Source organism: Zea mays, chromosome 5 (assembly GCF_902167145.1).
Source record: "Zea mays cultivar B73 chromosome 5, Zm-B73-REFERENCE-NAM-5.0, whole genome shotgun sequence".
Classification (NCBI taxonomy): domain Eukaryota; kingdom Viridiplantae; phylum Streptophyta; class Magnoliopsida; order Poales; family Poaceae; genus Zea; species Zea mays.
In genome coordinates, this window is record NC_050100.1 from 10,339,135 (window position 1) to 10,359,884 (window position 20,750).

Genomic DNA, 20,750 nt, shown 5'->3' on the forward strand with positions numbered 1-20,750 from the left:
CATTCGTAGACCATACAACTGTATTTGAGTCGACTCTCAACTTAGTCCCAAGTCCCAACATACTCAACTCAACCCTAACTCTCCAAGTCTTCACCCGTGCATCGGCGGTCGCATCCTGCTTCCTGCCCCGGCGGCCGACACTCCCCTCTCCCCAAGTCTTCGCCTCGGCGGACGGAGCTCCCCTGGTCCCTGCTGACGCCCGACGCTAATTAGACACTTTCACACTTAGACCTAAGCACGGGACCCCAGCCCCACCTGCCAATAATATTATTGGATGGGTTGTGTTTAATTTCCTTCTTATATTTTTGGATGGGTGTGTGATGGATATCAAAGTTATTATATTTGAGTATATGTGGGTGTGGGTTGGATTTTTTGACATCAGCCCCACCTGCCAATGGAACACGGTGCAGAGGCAGCGCACGCCCGGGCCAGCGGGCCCCGAGTGCGTCGGGGTACCGTGCCGACTGCCGAGCACGAGCAGCCGAGGCCATGGTGTTGGCCGTGGCCCGCGCCGACGTGCCACGCTCGTCCGTAGGGATGGATTCAGATGTCTGGAGATCCGAAACATCCGTATTCGTATTCGGATAAAGTGCTAATATGGATATCCGTATTCGTATTCGATTTTAATATGGATGTTAAATAGACATATCCGAATTCGTTTCTTCTCTATCCGGTTTAAGATTCGTATTCGACAACATTCGACAAAACCGTGAAATATCCGATACTATTCGTATTCAAAAGAATAAAGTATTCAATAAAATCAATTTAAACTTACTTTTATTACTAATTACTAATTACAAGTGATTTTAAACATTAAATAATATACTAAAAACTGAAGTACACCATTTAAAATGTTAAAAATATTTATATCATAAACAAATGACTGTGTTAATCTTACAATACTAGTGATATACAATGATAAATTTTAATAATATTTAAAAGTATAATTTTGAATACATTAGATTATTGGAGTTTGAGTCCAAAATACAAATATACTTAATATACAAAAAGATTATAATTAGAGTCTAAAATATAAGTATACCATATATAAATATTTTATTTAAAAATATCATATTCAACTAAGTTTCAACTAAATAATGTATATGTACTATTGTTCATAATTTGCTTGTAATGTGATTTTTATCAACTATAAATCCATCGATAAAACAAATTAATACTTGTTATGATGCTATGTTCTAAATCAAGTAAGTATCCGAATGTAAATCCGAATTCGAACTATCCGTTTTGTATTAGTATTCGACAATATTCGTATCCGTATCCGTATTCGGATTAAAATATGGTAAATAGTGACATTCGAATCCGTATTCGATCCGAATCCATCCCTACTCGTCCGTCCGTCCCCTGCCTGGCTGCCTCGGGACGCCGTCCCGTGACGTGACCATGCGGGTCCCCTGATCCCGGCCTCGCGCCCGGGTGGCGGGCCCCCACCTCCCTGCCGCACTTGTGCCACTGGCCTGGCGCTCTGCGTGTTGCTCGGAGCCTGCCTGGGAGGGCGGGACGGAGGGACACGGCGGCAGCAGCACCTCGCGGCTCGTCCGTACTAGTACGGTACGTACAGAGCTTTGACTGTCCTGCCGCGTCCGATCGGCTCGGCTGGCACGCCTACTCGCTACTCGTACTGGTCTAAGTGGCGCGGGGCCCGGGGTCATAAACCCAAAGCTGCAGTGGAACGAACAAGTGATGCGCACAGTGCGGTGCGGCCCCTTTCTGCTTCTGCCCCCTGAATTCGGGACTAGCCGCACCCGCGAGCTGGTGATAGGCTAGCTCGTTTGTCCGAAGTGAGCGACGCGGGGTGGAAGCGTGGTAGTAGGCTGCTCGTCTCGTGTTCGTATTGCACACAGCGGTGGCTCCCGCCAGTCCGCTGGTGATCTGCCCGCGCTGCTGCCTTGCTTGCCGCTGGTCGCAGTGACGACGACGTCTAGTACGCGCGAGAGGCCGCCAAGCCGGGTCAGGGCAGGGCAGGTTCCCCGGCCGGCCCCGGTGTGGGAGTGGGACGCACGAAATGCACGGTGCCCCAAACTCCGTAGCGAGCGCCGCTGGCGCCCGTGGAACGGCGCTCGAAGCGGCCCCTGCCAGCGACGTCAGCCTCGGGGCCGACGGGTATAACTTCTCGTTTTTCTTGTCTCGAGACCTGTCGGGCCCCCCTTTTTCCAGTTTCTTCTATTCGGGCACGCGAATCGATGCCCGCCCTGCCCCTGACGATTTGCCTGCAACGATTGCACGCACGAGGACGAAGGACGGGCGATGTCTCCGTGCACGCTCTGGCCTGCGACGTGTGCATGCATGGAGCTGATGATAATTGGTGCCCAAGTTCCCTTTTTTCTTATTAATTTTTTTTTTGCGGGTAAATTGGTGCACAAGTACGGCACTGTTTATACATTGTTTCGTGCATATGGTAAAGAGCAAGGAAAATGATTTGTGGCAAGGCAGTCCATCGTGCCTAACCTTATCGGAACTAGGACTGACGTACGTACCCTTATCCAACCACGCATTATGGACTGCCTATATAAGATCTCGCTTTATCGTAATCTAATCGTTTTTACACGTGCAGCGGTCGCGCGGATGACGTGTCTATGGGGGTGCTGAAAATGATTGTGCCGCGACTGTGAGGGCCAAATTACGTGCGCTGAACACCAACCAATCCCGGTCAACCGTATAGAATTTTTTTAAGCAATGGCGCTGTCGGGACGTGAATCTCGAGCCCACCGTTGGCCAAGCGTGCGCTCCAGCCGTCTATGAGCGCGGGAAAGCCAAGGAGCACCGTGATCTGGTCTCTGCCGACCTCACAGCCACGACCACCACTACATGCTAAATTCTAAGAATCCCTTGATTTGATCTGCTAAATTATAGGAACCGTTCCATGTAATATCTCTATATGCAACCAACTGGAGATCTCGTACGTAGCGTGCGTGTTCATTACACCTGATTGACGTGGCCGTTTAGAACACGACACGACGTGATCGCGCATCGTTACAAGTCACGCGATAAATAACGTGAAACGCGAGCGCGCGCATGACAGCCTCCATAACCATTTATTTATCTCATGTGAAGAATAAGGAACACAACCACATATAAGTTGGTTCTCTTTTATATAGATGAGCGACATAGGATTAAAGTCTCATACCATATCTACACATCATCTTGACTTTCTTATTGAATTGGGTCACACACTAGTGACCCTAATTCTAACAAGGTCGTCATACGAGCACCAAACGTCATGCCAAAAGGAGGTGCTCTTCCCGTCGTAGACCTCACAGGTGGTGATAGCACGGTAAAAAGAGAGATCAAGGATTAAATTTAGTTTAGGTTGCTGTCAGGAACGGAGGTTTTAACAACTTTTCTCTCGCTAGGCTTGTGGTTTTCATACTACTAGTGATAGCAGTAGTCAGTAGTGCGTGTTTTCCCTCCGGATTTGGCAAAGCACGAAGAACTATCTAGCAGCAGTTCGTACAGCTTTTGTGAGATTAAAAGGCGCCCAATAAAAAAGACAAAAGTTGATCGAGGGCAAAGTCCCAAAGACGAAGGCAAATCCAGCGACCGAAAGCAGCCCCCCTCCCCCCTCAGATGCAGCGCGGTCAAGCGGCGCCTTCACACCAGGGGTCCGCCAGCGAGGAGTGCCGACTGGCGGCGAGTGCGGACGTCGCCGTCGCATCGCGCTCGCCAGGTCCTGGCGTCGCCACCAACCCGGCCGGCTGGCGCGACGTCGACCATCCCTGCGCTGCTCGCGCACAAAACTCTCCCGGGCCAGGCCACCTCTAGTTGACTAGCAGCAGCAGCAGCTTGCGGACTGTGGACTACGGGAAGCGTAGTCACGTCTAGTTGCATCGGTTGCCACCACCAGAGCGAACACCCACACAAATACTCGTTTGTTTAGCTGTTTTCCTAGTTTTGACATGTGCCATTACTTGTCTTGTTTGGGCCTCGACTGAGACATCGAGATCGAGTCCACTACAGAGTAGCACTCCAGGGCTTTGGATCCATGGCTAGTAGTCCGGTTTTCAGAAACGTGCGTGCTGCGGTGCTGGCCTGGCACTTGGCAATTGACAACTTGACAGTAGTACATGGGGGGTGTTTCTCAAGGGCGCCTCAAGCCTCATCAAGTCATCAGATGTTTGGCATGTTGCTTGGTGGTGCACTGCAGCGCTTGCTTGGTCGAGAGAGATTAACAAGTACTATAGCCCCGATCCAGTGATGTATCATCTGTCTCGATCAGCCTACTGCAACCGCGTTGTTCCCCGCGCTCGCCAGACGTCTCCGCCGTCGCCGGCAGTGCACGCAGCATTATTATAGTATAGTCGATGGATCTCTCTTTCATGCATGCAGCTGTTTTGGTTGTAGGCCATGCCTTGCCAGCCACTCGTGTTTGGATGCTTATCTGTCGTCGTCTTCTGTGCTCCAAATCTCGCATATAATTTGATCGAATAATGGTCACTGCTCACGTGGAGTGTGGCTTCGCAGTATGTATCGCAGAGTATATGCTACAACGCACCACTTCAGGCCCGTCCATCAGCGACCATCCAGGGCCTCCCCTGATCCCCTCAGAAATACAAGCACAGCGCACAGCAGGCCGTAGGCCCAATAGACGGTCCAGGTCTCGGAAGCTGAATCGATCGCATCGGCATCCATGGTCCACCACAGTGCTCCAGTACATCACAGACTCGCCGTTCTGTCCGTCTAGTGTGGCAATTGCCATTACATCAGATTTTTTTTCTCAAATCCATTGTAATAGTAACAATATAGGCACCAAAAAAAGTTAATATGGTTGTATCTGATATATACTACAGTTATTCATACTAGGGAGATACTTACATGTTGTACTAGTACAATGCCTGTACACAATGATTACATTGAAACGGAACAACACATATATTATTATTGACCTATCTCACAAATTCTTTGCCAACAACTAATGTAGTGTAGCTCCCAAATTTTAAATCGGCTATCCAGACTCAATCTCATTATTTTATTTCAGATGATTTCAATTAAAGCATTGGTTACAGAACATCCTATACAGTCCCTAGAAAACAGATAATAAACTATGGATTGAACGGGCTGACTCCGAGCAGACATACTCAAACTCTGAATCACTAAGGTCATTTCCCTTCCTTCTCTTTTAGCTACTGAGTACTAAGAACGAGCAAGGCAGGGTTGGATTAGATGTGACCAACAATACTAAGATAATCATCACAAAGAACTCATTGTATCAGCTTCGACAAGAGACTCAAGCAACTCTTGTTCCGTACTTGTATTTACATGTCCCATTACTTTCCATCCATCTGTTAGAGAGATGGTCCTGAAATCTCCAATGACCATTCGGGCATAGACGAGCAAGGGACAGGGTGCGTCACACGTTCTATGTTGTTAGAAGCAAGTAAATTCCTCGAGTTGATCGATACAGACCATCTTCAGAGATGGCACCTGTTCGAACCAAAAGTGAGCGTGAGGCCGGACCGTCCGCGGTCCGGACGGTCCGCGCCTGTGGGCCGGACGGTCCGCGCGTGCGCAGAACAGATTAGGGTTCCGAGTTTTGTGCTACGGTTGTTAGCTATATTCGCGGGATTAGCTCGGAATCAGTTGTGTAAAGGGTCCAGCCCCCCTCCTCTATAAATAGAGAGGTCTACGGCCGATTTGTAATCATCAACAATCGAATCAATACAACTTTTATTCGCATTTTATCCTAGGAGTAGTTCTAGTCTAGTTTAGGTTTAGCCTCTCAATCCCAAATTCTTCGCCTCTCTTCGACTCTACGCCGATTGGAGGAGTCTAGGTCGGCCGGCCCGAGCCTAGACAACCCCTAGGATCTCTCCTCCCCGACGGGGTCCCTCCCGGGAGCGAGATCCAGGCCGCCGCCGGCGACTTCCGCCGCCCCTGCGTACGCGCGGACCGTCCGGCCCTAGGGCGCGGACCGTCCGATCGTCAGGCAGAGAAGCCCTAGCCGCGCACCAGGTCGCGGACCGTCCAGCCCCAGGCCGCGGACAGTCCGCCCCTAACCAGAGAGTACCACCGCGCCTCGCACCAGGCCGCGGACCGTCCGGCCCCACGCGCGGACCGTCCGCCCCTGTGCAGAGGGCACCGCCACGGTTCTTCTTGAGTAATTGGCGCTCCCAAAAGGCGTCAACATACTTTTTGGCGACTCCGCTGGGGAAGACATATCTAAGCTCATCAAATCGGCCCTCAATGGCCGGTTCAAGGGATAGCTCTGATATTTCTCCAAGCAACATCATAGAGCCAACTTGGGAAACCTTGCCGGCTGACGAGCAGCTCCAGTTCGAGGAGCACAAGGAGCGGATGATCCAGGAGGCGAAAGCAAAGTTTCTGGCCAACTTCAAAGTGGACAGGAACAACAAGGTCGTCCGACATCGGGCGACGGATCCGGCTTCGCTCCAACCCACGCCAGATATCCCCAATGTAAGTAATACCAACGAGCTACAATCTCTTAGAAATTATGTAGAAGAGCAGCGTGAACAAATGCAGAGCATCATAGGGGGTATGCAAAGCGATGTTAAGAGACTAGTACGTGCATTCGATAAGTCTAACATCGCAAATTTTCCTTCACACGAGGTTGGGTTAGGAGATAACGCGTGTAACACATCGGCTACAGGTTGTCACGACCAGTCACAACCCCTTTATGGGATGCCGATGGACACATACCCTAAGCAACCGCAAATCGGCAGCAAACCAGCCGATCTGCACATGCCCGGACCGTCCGCACGTGAGCGCGGACCGTCCGGGCCAGCAACAGTCGGGCCTATTTTTAATGAGTTACCTAGATATGCGCCCGAGCCACCACACACGGCACAGAACCCAAACTACCCAGTCGGACGGTCCGCATACAACGACGGACGGTCCGCATATAACCACGGACGGTCCGGGTACGTATCCGGACAGTCCGCGCATGAGTATTTTGAGGAGGATTATTACATGAATCCTCGCCCGTCCCAGCAACACTTCCCATCACACTATGCGATGCACCAGCCCATTAATTCAGGATCCAAAGCCCAGGAAAGCTTTCCGGCCCCACCTAGAAGGCCGGAAAGAAACGATCAAACCTATGACCCATATAGGGCAAATGAAAATGCACCACGTAACTCAAACCAATGGGGGGAAAGACAACATGCTAATATCCAGCCAACCCCACCTATGTTTGACCAGAGAGCCGGTGGTCTTGCACCGGCTGCCATTGATATAGTAAGGGAAGAAATAGCCGGGGCGTTCCGAGATAAGCTCGGAGTAAGCATGGTCCCTGGGGGGCAATCATATCGGAAACCTTATGACAGCCGATTTGATCACCACCCATACCCACAGGGAACCAGGATACCCGAATTCGCAAAATTTTCGGGTGATCAAGGGAAAAACACACGCGAACATATAGGCCAGTTCTTAGCACAATTGGGAGAATTGGCCGACACAGAGGCATTTCGCGTACGTTTATTTTCATTATCGCTAACAGGAACCGCGTTTGCATGGTATGCCACTTTGCCTCCTAATTCCATTTCATCATGGGGGGATCTAGAACAAAAATTTCATGAACATTTTTTCTCCGGTGATTATGAATTGGATTTGGTAGATTTAGTGTCATTGCGACAGACAAAAGACGAATCGGTTAATGATTACATCCGGAGATTCCGCGATACAAGAAACCGATGCTTTCAAATTCATTTAGCAGAAAAACAGCTAGTAGGATTAGCCTTTAATGGTCTACGATATTATTTAAAAGAGAGATTAGAAGGCATCCAATTTTTTACACTAGCACAGTTACACCAGAGGGCTTTGGCTTGCGAAAGCCGGAGCAAAGAAACTGCTAAAACAATGCGTCACAACGTACATATAGTAGAATGCGACCAAAGTAGCTCAGATGACGAATCAGCCGAAGTATATGCTGCTGAAATGGTTTGGCCAAAACAGGCCAAATCTTCGGCTTGTTCCTCCTTGCAGCCGGTTCAAAAGAAACGGCAAGAGGAGGTTAAGTTTACGTTTAATGTTGGTAAGTGTGATAAAATATTTGACGAATTACTCAAAAATGGCAATATTAAAATAAATCACACTGTTCCATCCGCCGACGAGCTAAAACGTCGTGCATACTGCAAGTGGCATAACTCATTTTCTCATGCCACTAATGATTGTAATGTATTCCGACGACAGATTCAATCGGCCATTAATGAGGGACGATTGAAATTTCAGGAAATGCAGGTGGATACAGAGCCCTTTCCAATGAACGTGATCGACTTTGAGGGCAAGAAAGTCCTGGTTCGGCCAAACACGGCCGATAAAAGCAAAGGCAAAGAGGCAATCATCGGCAATTCTAAAAAGGCCGATGAGGATCATAAAGTTTCTTGCAGAAAAGTGGTAGCCGAGAAGACTCCCGATGGAGGGGAGACCCTAAAGGTGACCATCACAGCCTCCAGCACTGGGGGGCAAGCGCAGACAGGGAGACAGATGCAGGAACCCGTGCTGCGTATCCCGGACGGTCCGACACATAGGCGCGGACGGTCCGGGACCCCACCGGACGGTCCGGAGAGCTCCAGCGGACGGTCCGGCCGTACTCAGGACTCGCAGCGACCACGTACCTTCAAACCACGACGACCAGAGATAGGTACGTGGAAAACAAATACATTTAAAGCAGCTGGTCGGCTGATCAAGCCTGGCCCAACTTTCGATCAATTGTTGTCTAAATATGTGAAAAAGAAGGCCGGCCCCAGTGACCGGCCACCGAAGCGACCCCGCTCACCCATTCATGAGCAACGTCAGGTCAGGCCGATTGGACCACCTCACCAATCGGAAGAAATGAAAGGTCCTATTGTACAATTGAGACCTAACATGTCGACATGGACCCCTCCACCTTCTTATCCATCTATGCCATATCCATACACATACTTACCTCCACCATATGTCCCAAATCAAATGTGGGGCATGCCACCATATCCATTTGGGATGCCACAGTACCCCACCTGGGGGGCACCCCAAACATCCGTTTTTGATAGGTTGGCGCCGCCAGTGCAAGACCGATTGAGCGCTGCTGAATCTGGTCACCAGGCACAGGCCCAACAAGATTGCCGGACTACTCGGCCTCCTAGGCCGACCAATCCGGCAGGGGGGCATATGCCTGTAGCAACTCAAAGAATAACAAAAAAGGACATCATCAAAATAGGCACTGCAGATGTTGTCATACAGGGAGACAATAAAGGGCCGATGATTTTCGGCGAATCGGCCAACACAACAGAAAAGGATACAGCTACCATCAAAACAGCTGATCCAAAATACTCCATGCCTCGATGGTGCCCAGCGGGATTGACACGATCCCAAAAGAGAAAATTACAGCGCCTAAGAGCAAAGGAGAGCCAGGAGAAGGAGGCGGAAAAGACATTTAATGACACACATCCACTATACCCGCCACCACAAAAGAAATGGAGACCGAAGGCCGTTGAGAAAAAACAAACGGCCACAGAAATAGAAAGTCAATCTGCACCAGGCGCGGACCGTCCGGCCTCTGCGCGCGGACCGTCCGCCGTTCACCAGGAAGTCTCTGGACAACCTGCACCAAGCGCGGACCGTCCGGCCCCCACACGCGGACCGTCCGCCGTTCACCAGGAAGCCTCCAACGACACGACAACATCAATGGAAGAGGACGACCTGCTGGGAGAAGACCTGGTCGACTACGAGGTTTCTCCAGAACGCCCAGGTATGGATGTAAATATTATTACATTTTCTGCCGATTGTACTATCATCGGCGACGATGAACCTGTTGTTGCCCAGTTTGATTTTGGTCCTAAAGAAGCCGCCTTTACTAAACCAAAGGAATCGGTAAATCATTTAAAGCCGCTCTTCGTGCGCGGTCACATTGATGGGATACCAATTGCTAAGATGTTGATAGATGGAGGGGCGGCTGTAAATCTAATGCCTTATTCATTATACAGAAAATTAGGTAAACAAGATGACGAACTTGTCAAGACCAACATGACCCTCAGCGGTGTTGGGACTGATAGTTCGATCAAAGCCAGGGGAGTCACGTCCGTTGAATTAACCATCGGGACTAAGACCCTTGCTGCTGCATTCTTCGTCGCTGATGTAGAAGGAAATTACAGTTTAATCCTAGGCAGAGATTGGATTCACGCCAATCAATGTATACCTTCTACATTACATCAAATGCTGATACAATGGGTAGGCGATGACATAGAACAAGTACATGCTGATGTATCGGCCTGCATCGCTGTGGCCGATGCCCCTGTACTCTGGACTTATGAGACTGCTACATGTCTCACAGGAGTAGACTTTTCTGATTATCAATTCATAAGTATAGATAAGAAAGGTTTCATTCCTGTAATGCTAGAGCCGATGGAGAATCGGCTAAATCCTAAATAAAGTTAAATGATGAATACACACAAAGTTCATGAGTCTTTGGTCACGGACAGTTCGGCCGCCAAGGCCGGATGGTCTGGTCTTTCACAAAAGAGTTCGGACTTTAAGACCGAACATCTACCACAGCGAAAAGACAGTATTACGGGTGATCCGGTCCACGAGACCGGAAAGTCCGCCATCACACAAAGATCATCTGATTCCTCTGTGGGGGACATGATAGAGGAATTCAGAGATCTTGATAAACTAGGACAGGGGTTTACATCGGCCGATCCTTTGGAGGAGATTGACATAGGAGATGGTAAAACTCCAAGGCCGACTTTTGTAAACAAGACCCTGGAGACCGATCCTAGAGATGAGATGATCGGTCTATTGAAGGAATATTCAGATTGCTTTGCTTGGAATTATACTGAAATGCCTGGATTAAGCCGAGAGATCGTAGAGCATCGGCTGCCTATTAAATCTGGTTTCAGACCTTTCAAGCAAAGAGCTAGAACATTTTGTCCAGATCTTCTCCCACGCATCAAGGACGAAATCCACCGGCTGCTAGAAGCTGATTTTATCAGACCTTGCAGATATGCAGAATGGGTCTCCAATATTGTGCCGGTGGAGAAGAAGGAGTCAGGTAAACTTAGAGTATGCATTGATTTTCGCAATTTAAATAGAGCAACTCCTAAAGACGAATATCCCATGCCCATAGCCGATACATTAATCAATAATGCATCAGGAAATAGAATTATTAGCTTCCTTGATGGTAATGCCGGATATAATCAAATTTTCATGGCCGAAGAAGATGCGTCTAAAACGGCCTTTATATGTCCAGGCTTCATTGGTTTATTTGAATGGGTTGTCATGACATTTGGCCTAAAAAATGCTGGTGCTACTTATCAGAGGGCTATGAATTTGATCTTCCATGAATTGTTAGGAAACACCGTGGAAGTTTACATTGATGATATTGTAGTCAAATCGGCTGAGTTTAGTTCTCATATAGCTGATTTGCGCAAAGCCTTTGATAAAATGCGTCAGTATGGTTTGAAAATGAACCCACGTAAATGTGCTTTTGGAGTGTCGGCTGGTAAGTTTTTAGGATTTGTCATACATGAACATGGTATAGAAATAGACCCTGACCGAATCAAGTCTATTCGGAATGTGGGACCTCCGACCTGTAAGGTCGAGGTACAAAGGTTTCTCGGCAAGGTGAATTATTTACGAAGGTTTATTTCTAACCTAGCCGGGAAGATTGATGCGTTCACCCCTATTCTTCGGCTTAAGAATGATGCCGTATTCGCTTGGGGGGCAGAACAACAAGAAGCATTTGATCTCATCAAAAAATACTTATCTTCGGCTCCCGTATTAAAAGCACCACGAGCAGGAGTACCATTCTGATTATACATTGCGACTGAGGATAAGGTCATTGGGGCTGTTCTGACACAAGAAACCGAGGGGAAGGAGCATGTGGTGACATATCTAAGCCGAAGGTTGGTGGATGCTGAAACAAGGTACACTTTTATTGAAAAGTTATGCTTATGCTTGTTTTTTGCATGCACCAAATGTAGATGCTATTTATTGTCTAGTCATTGCACTGTTTCTGGTCAAGCCGATGTGATCAAATACATGTTGCATAACCCAATTATGAGTGGTAGAATTGGTAAGTGGGCCTATGCACTCGTAGAATATGACTTGGCCTATGAACCCTTGAAATCTATGAAGGGACAAGTCATAGCGGATTTCATTGTAGAACATCGGGTTAATGATATTCATGAACTAGACATGTCATACCTCACTATTACTCCTTGGACTTTATATTTTGATGGATCGGTTTGCAATGAAGGGCAAGGAATTGGCATTGTGCTTGTTTCACCAAGTAATGTCTCCTTTGACTTCTCTAGCCGATTGAAAACATATTGCACTAATAATCAAGCTGAATATGAGGCCCTCCTATTCGGTTTAGAACTGTTAAATGGTATGGGAGTAAAACATGTGAAGGTATTTGGTGATTCTCAGCTGGTTGTCCAACAAGTGTTAGAAGAATATCAATGTCTTGATGGTACTCTAAATAGTTATCTTGAGAAATGTTGGAGCATAATCCATTCTTTTGATGAATTCAGTATTCAGCATATCTCTAGAGTTGAGAATCATAGAGCTAACAACTTGGCACAAGATGCATCGGGTTACCGGATAAAGAGAGGGAAATTTCACAAAACTGAAAATCTGATAACCAGTGCAGAGCCAAATTCCCAGGTCGCGGACCGTCCGCGTGTTGACGCCGGACCGTCCGAAGTTACCAGAAAGGTTCTCTTAATCGATTCGGCTGACAATGAAGCCGATACAAGTGATTGGAGGACACCTATACTTAATTATTTGCAAAATCCCAATATCAGGACAGATAAGAACATTCGGCGAACAGCTTTCAAGTATGTTTTGATAAGTGATGAACTTTACCGCCGAACGGTTAATGATGTCCTGCTTAAGTGCTTGGGCCCAGATGATGCTATATTAGCCATGGCCGAAGTACATGAAGGAATTTGTGGTACCCATCAATCAGCTCCAAAGATGAAGTGGTTGTTGCGAAGGTCTGGTTTTTATTGGCCTAGTATGACAGCTGATTGTTTCAAGTACTACAAGGGGTGCCAAGTGTGTCAAAAATTCGGCGACCTACAGTTGGTCCCTGCAGCCGAATTACATCCTATCATCAAGCCTTGGCCATTCAGAGGATGGGGATTAGACTTTATTGGAGAAATTCATCCTTCATCATCAAAGGGGCATCGGTTTGTGTTAGTTGCCACTGACTATTTCACCAAATGGACTGAAGCCGTTGCTCTAAGGAACATGACGCACAAGGAGGTAATTGAGTTCATAACTGAGCATATTATTCATAGATTCGGCATTCCCCAGACCTTGACTACAGATCAAGGTACTTCTTTTATGTCAAAGGAGGTACGTGAATTTGCTGAATTATACAGAATTAAGCTGCTTAATTCGTCTCCATATTATGCTCAGGCCAATGGACAGGCCGAGTCTAGTAATAGGACATTGATTAATTTGATAAAGAAAAAGGTATCTGATAATCCTAGACATTGGCATAAGATTTTGTCTGAAGCTTTATGGGCTCATAGAATATCTAAGCATAGTGCTACTAAAGTATCTCCTTTTGAGCTTGTCTATGGGCAGGAAGCAGTGTTACCTGTGGAAATAAGTTTGAATGCTGTCAGGTTTGCCAGACAAAATGATCTAACTACTACTGATTATTATAATTCAATGATGGATAATATTGATGAGGTGACTGACAAGAGGATGATAGCTTTGGGAGCAATAGAAAAGGACAAGATCATGGTAGCCAGGGCCTACAACAAGAAGGTCAAAGCAAAATCATTCCAAGTAGGAGACTTGGTGTGGAAGACCATTCTGCCTCTAAGGAATAAAGACCGAAAGTTCGGGAAATGGTCGCCAAGCTGGGAGGGTCCTTATAAAGTGAAACAGATAATGTCTGGTAACGCCTATTTGCTACAAACATTACAAGGCAAGGATTTACCAAAGGCTTTGAATGGGCGTTTCCTCAAACAATACCATCCTAGTATGTGGCAAGATGCCTAAGAGAACTGATGTGATCACATCGAGTTAGTTGCTTTTGGTTCGCCCAACTCCACCAAAAGGCAGGGGGGCATATGTTCGAACCAAAAGTGAGCGTGCGGACGGTCCGGCCCTGAGGCCGGACGGTCCGCGGTCCGGACGGTCCGCGCCTGTGGGCCGGACGGTCCGCGCGTGCGCAGAACAGATTAGGGTTCCGAGTTTTGTGCTACGGTTGTTAGCTATATTCGCGGGATTAGCTCGGAATCAGTTGTGTAAAGGGTCCAGCCCCCCTCCTCTATAAATAGAGAGGTCTACGGCCGATTTGTAATCATCAACAATCGAATCAATACAACTTTTATTCGCATTTTATCCTAGGAGTAGTTCTAGTCTAGTTTAGGTTTAGCCTCTCAATCCCAAATTCTTCGCCTCTCTTCGACTCTACGCCGATTGGAGGAGTCTAGGTCGGCCGGCCCGAGCCTAGACAACCCCTAGGATCTCTCCTCCCCGACGGGGTCCCTCCCGGGAGCGAGATCCAGGCCGCCGCCGGCGACTTCCGTCGCCCCTGCGTACGCGCGGACCGTCCGGCCCTAGGGCGCGGACCGTCCGATCATCAGGCAGAGAAGCCCTAGCCGCGCACCAGGTCGCGGACCGTCCGGCCCCAGGCCGCGGACAGTCCGCCCCTGACCAGAGAGTACCACCGCGCCTCGCACCAGGCCGCGGACCGTCCGGCCCCACGCGCGGACCGTCCGCCCCTGTGCAGAGGGCACCGCCACGGTTCTTCTTGAGTAATTGGCGCTCCCAAAAGGCGTCAACAGCACCATGAAGACATGGGAGAGTTCAACCAAATGTAGAACGTGCTCCTTCATCTGTTCCTGCCTAAAACTTCACCAAACAAAACAAATAAATATATCAGAGCGTTTGTTTCTTATAGAAAACTGAACACATCAGAAGACGAAGAAAAATATGCACGGTCACCAGCTTCAGTCACTGCAAACTGTTTGGGCCGAAATCTGATCTTTAGTGGACAGTAAATTATGTATACAAATGACTAGATACCAACCATATTGTGAAGAATAAAAGAATCTGATGAAAACACATACTGCTTCTGAAGGTGCGCTAGAAATACGGATACATATTTAGCTTCCTCCAACATAACTCTCAACTCTTACGACAGGAGATTTGACACCCTGCAGAAGAGGAAGACACGAAGGTGGCACATAAGCGCCAAATCACAGGAGAAGATTCAAAGAGCTGAACTCACAAGAACACATGAATGTGAGAGAATCTCAGTGCCACTGTCTGTCGGAACACGGAGATCAGATTGGTATCCCTCTAAGAACAACCTATCCTAGGAATTGAAGATGCCTTCAGGGACACGGCGACAAGCCTTTGTATTCCTGGAACTGCTTCGTGTGTCGTAAGAGGTTGTAAGAAATTTAACTGAAAGTCGTCTAGAGGGGTAAATAGACGAAACTTGAAATTTATAACTTAAAACACAAACTTTAACTTCGGTTAGGTGTTAGAACGAGAATAAGATTAATCGGAGAGACATGGTTCTTCTTGCAAGTTGCTCAAATGATTACGAAATTACTTTAGGAGCAACTCAATTGATATAAAATCAAGCACAAGCAATAGAATTAAGAGAGATTGGAGAGGAAGAAACAAATCACATTAATAAATCAACACAAATTGATCGATAATGGGTGTGATTAGTTATCGTACTAACATGGCCAGGATGTAGGTAGTAGCACCAAGTAGGCATGGCAATTTCACCAACGGGTTCGGGTACCCGTCGGGTACCCGACCCGACGGGTGCGGGCGCGTGTGCGTTTTTTCACCCACGGGTGTGATCCGAACCCAACCCACACCTTTTCGGGTTCGGGTCCGGGTTTCTCACTTCACCCACGGATACCCGAACATGAACGCAGGCCATTAGTCTCCCCAGTCCCCAGTCTCGAACAGTCGAATTGCTGGCCCAAGCCCAACTGACCAACAGTCCAACACCAGTACACCACCGAGACCTAAACCTAATCCCCTCCCAGTCCCAGCAGCCGCTCTCTTGCAGTCTTGCTCGCAGCCACCGCCCACCGGCCACCGTAAGTTCCCATCCAACCGAAATCCGGCGCAGCGAGGGAAGCTTTGACCCGCGGCGGCGCGGCGAGAGCACCTGCCACGACCGGCGGCCAGCAGGGCGTGGCGGCGCGCACAAGCACAAGGCGCCGCACGAAGCGCAGGTGCGCAGCGCGTCACCACCCACCCACGGCCCAGCACGCTGACCTCGCCGCACGCTGGAGCTTCTGCTGAGTGCTGACCTTGCCGCGCGCTTCTGCTTCTGTTGACCTCGCCGGTCGCCGCGCGCTTCTGCTTCTGCTGCCCAACCGCGCGCTGGTTGCTGGAGGTCGCCGGTCAGCCACTCAGCCGCTTGCCACTTCGCCAGGTGCTCGCCCGTCAGCCACTCAGCCGCTCGCCAGGTGCTTCTGCTTCTGCTGCCCAGCCGCGCGTTGGAGATTGGCGAACACCAGTGACCAGTCCCTCATGTCAAACACCGGTGTTGGGGACCTTCGGCTTCCGAAGGTCCTCAAAACATGATTTAACAATGTTTCTGGAGTATAATGTGTGAACAGGTATCTTCGGACTCGTATCAGAAAGGGAGAAGCTCAAAAGATACGAAGGTTGGCACAGCACCGAAGCTGTGAAGCAGGAAAGCTTCGGCATGTTCGCAGAAAAGGGAACCGACTTAAAGATGAAAAGGCCATTTAGACCTCGATAAATTGCTATGGAATTATCACCAAATGTAAAGGGCATGTATGTAATTTTGTATGGGTTGTACCCTGATAGTCGCCTAGAGGGGGGGTGAATAGGGCGAAACTGAAATTTACAAATATAAACACAACTACAAGCCGGGTTAGCGTTAGAAATATAAACGAGTCCGCGAGAGAGGGCGCAAAACAAATCCCAAGTGAATAAGCAAGTGAGACACGGAGATTTGTTTTACCGAGGTTCGGTTCTTGCAAACCTACTCCCCGTTGAGGAGGCCACAAAGGCCGGGTCTCTTTCAACCCTTCCCTCTCTCAAACGGTCCCTCGGACCGAGTGAGCTTCTCTTCTCAAATCAAAGCCGGGAACAAAACTTCCCCGCAAGGGCCACCACACAATTGGTGCCTCTTGCCTTGATTACAATGGAGTTGTGATCTCAAGAACAAGTGAGAAAGAAAAGAGGCAATCCAAGCGCAAGAGCTCAAATGAACACGGCAAATCACTCTCACTAGTCACTAGGGCTTTGTGTGGAATTGGAGAGGATTTGATCTCTTTAGTGTGTCTAGAATTGAATGCTAGAGCTCTTGTAGTAGTTGAGAAGTGGAAAACTTGGATACAATGAATGGTGGGGTGGTTGGGGTATTTATAGCCCCAACCACCAAACTTGACCGTTGGCTGGAGGCGTCTGCTCGATGGCGCACCGGACAGTCCGGTGCACACCGGACAGTCCGGTGCCCCTGCCACGTCATCACTGCCGTTGGATTCTAGCCGTTGGAGCTTCTGACTTGTGGGCCCTCCTGGATGTCCGGTGCACACCGGACATGTACTGTTTGATGTCCGGTGCACCGGTATGGGCGTGCCTGACGTCTGCGCGCGCTGCGCGCGCATTAAATGCACCGCAGGGAGCCGTTGGCGCCGCAGGGAGCCGTTGCTCCGCTGGCACACCGGACAGTCCGGTGCACACCGGACAGTCCGGTGAATTATAGCGGAGCGGCTGCCGCGCGAACCCGAGGCTGGCGAGTTCAGGAGGCCGAGCTTCCTTGGAGCACCGGACATGTCCGGTGCACACCGGACAGTCCGGTGAATTATAGCGCGCCGGCTTCCGAGAATTCCCGAGGGTGATGAGTTTGAGTCTTAGTCCCCTGGTGCACCGGACAGGTTCTGTTGACTGTCCGGTGGCACACCGGACAGTCCGGTGCGCCAGACCAGGGGTGCCCTCGGTTGCCCCTTTGCTCCTTTATTGAATCCAAAACTTGGTCTTTTTATTGGCTGAGTGTGAACCTTTTACACCTGTATAATCTATACACTTGGGCAAACTAGTTAGTCCAAAGATTTGTGTTGGGCAATTCAACCACCAAAATTATTTAGGAACTAGGTGTAAGCCTAATTCCCTTTCAATCTCCCCCTTTTTGGTGATTGATGCCAACACAAACCAAAGCAAATAGAGAAGTGCATAATTGAACTAGTTTGCATAATGTAAGTGAAAAGGTTGCTTGGAATTAAGCCAATATAACTACTTACAAGATATGCAAGGAATGTTTCTTTCTTATATAACATTTTGGACCACGTTTGCACCACATGTTTTGTTTTTGCAAATTCTTTTTGTAAATCCATTTCAAAGATTTTTTGCAAATAGTCAAAGGTAAATGAATAAGAGTTTGCAAAGCATTTTCAAGATTTGAAATTGTCTCCCCCTGTTTCAAATGCTTTTCCTTTGACTAAACAAAACTCCCCCTAAAAGAGATCCACCTCTTAGTGTTCAAGAGGGTTTTGATATACCATTTTTGAAATACTACTTTCTCCCCCTTTTGAACACAATAGGATACCAAATGATAAATACTTTTGGAAAGCACTAAGTTTTTGAATTTGGTGGTGGTGCGGTCCTTTTGCTTTGGGCTCATTTCTCCCCCTTTTTGGCATGAATCACCAAAAACGGAATCATTAGAGCCCTTGAAGTAATTTCTTCCCCTTTGGTCATAAGTAACGAGTTAAGATTATAACAAAGATGAAATCCAGTCCTTTTGCTTTTGAGCTTTTACTCTCTCCCCCAAGGATGAAGTCCTTTTCTTTGATGCTCATTTCTCCCCAAGGAATAGAGAGTTGCTCGGAGTGATGGCGAAGCATGAGTTACGGAGTGGAAGCCTTTGTCTTCGCCGAAGACTCCAATTCCCTTTCAATATACCTATGACTTGGTTTGAAATAGACTTGAAAACACATTAGTCATAGCATATAAAAGAGATATGATCAAAAGGTAGTCAAATGAGCTATGTGTGCAAACTAGCAAAAGAAATTCCTAGAATCAAGAATATTGAGCTCATGCCTAAGTCTGGTAAAAGATTGTTCATCAAGTGGCTTGGTAAAGATATCGGCTAATTGGTCTTTAGTATTAATGTAAGAAATCTCGATATCCCCTTTTTGTTGGTGATCCCTAAGAAAATGATACCGAATGGCTATGTGCTTAGTGCGGCTATGCTCGACGGGATTGTCGGCCATTTTGATTGCACTCTCATTATCACATAGCAAAGGGACTTTGGTTAATTTGTAACCGTAGTCCCACAGGGTTTGCCTCATCCAAAGCAATTGCGCGCAACAATGACCTGCGGCAATGTACTCGGCTTCGGCGGTGGAAAGAGCGACCGAATTTTGCTTCTTTGAAGCCCAAGACACCAAGGATCTTCCCAAGAACTGGCAAGTCCCCGATGTGCTCTTCCTATTAATTTTGCACCCCGCCCAATCGGCATCCGAATATCCAATCAAATCAAATGTGGATCCCCGAGGGTACCAAAGCCCAAACTTAGGTGTATAAGCCAAATATCTCAAGATTCGTTTTACGGCCGTAAGGTGTGATTCCTTAGGGTCGGATTGGAATCTTGCACACATGCAAACGGAAAGCATAATGTCCGGTCGAGATGCACATAAATAAAGCAATGAACCAATCATCGACCGGTATACCTTTTGATCCACGGACTTACCTCCCGTGTCGAGGTCGAGATGCCCATTGGTTCCCATGGGTGTCTTGATGGGTTTGGCATCCTTCATCCCAAACTTAGCAAGAATGTCTTGAGTGTACTTCGTTTGGCTAATGAAGGTTCCCTCTTGGAGTTGCTTGACTTGGAATCCTAGAAAATACTTCAACTCCCCCATCATCGACATCTCGAATTTCTGTGTCATGATCCTACTAAACTCTTCACATGTAGACTCGTTAGTAGACCCAAATATGATATCATCAACGTAAATTTGGCATACAAACAAGTCATTTTCAAGAGTTTTAGTAAAGAGTGTAGGATCGGCCTTGCCAACTTTGAAGCCATTAGTAATAAGGAAATCTCTAAGGCATTCATACCATGCTCTTGGGGCTTGCTTGAGCCCATAAAGCGCCTTAGAGAGCCTATAAACATGGTTAGGATACTCACTGTCTTCAAAGCCGGGAGGTTGCTCAACATAGACCTCTTCCTTGATTGGTCCATTGAGGAAGGCACTCTTCACGTCCATTTGATAAAGCTTAAAGCCATGGTAAGTAGCATAGGCCAATAGTATGCGAATTGACTCAAGCCTAGCTACGGGTGCATAGGTTTCACCGAAATCCAAACCTTCGACTTGTGAATACCCTTTGGCCACGAGTCGAGCTTTGTTCCTTGTCACCACACCATGCTCATCTTGCTTGTTGCGGAAGACCCATTTGGTTCCTACAACATTTTGGTTAGGACGTGGAACCAAGTGCCATACCTCGTTCCTTGTGAAATTGTTGAGCTCCTCTTGCATTGCCATCACCCAATCCGAATCTTGAAGTGCTTCCTCTACCCTGTGTGGCTCAATAGAGGAAACAAAAGAGTAGTGTTCACAAAAATGTGCAACCCGAGATCGAGTGGTTACCCCCTTATGAATGTCGCCGAGGATGGTGTCGACGGGGTGATCTCGTTGGATTGCATGGTGGACTCTTGGGTGTGGCGGCCTTGGTTCGTCCTCATCTTCCTTTTCTTGATCAATTGTATCTCCCCCTTGATCATTGCTATCATCTTGAGGTGGCTCATCCTCTTGATTTTGTTCTTC

General features: G+C 48.0%; 1 pseudogene; it reads right to left on the minus strand.

The window, feature by feature from the left end:
• Positions 1-5,205: 5,205 nt before the first annotated feature.
• LOC109939626 (BTB/POZ and TAZ domain-containing protein 3-like) lies at positions 5,206-16,481 on the minus strand (annotated as a pseudogene).
• Between the last annotated feature and the right edge of the window lie 4,269 nt (positions 16,482-20,750).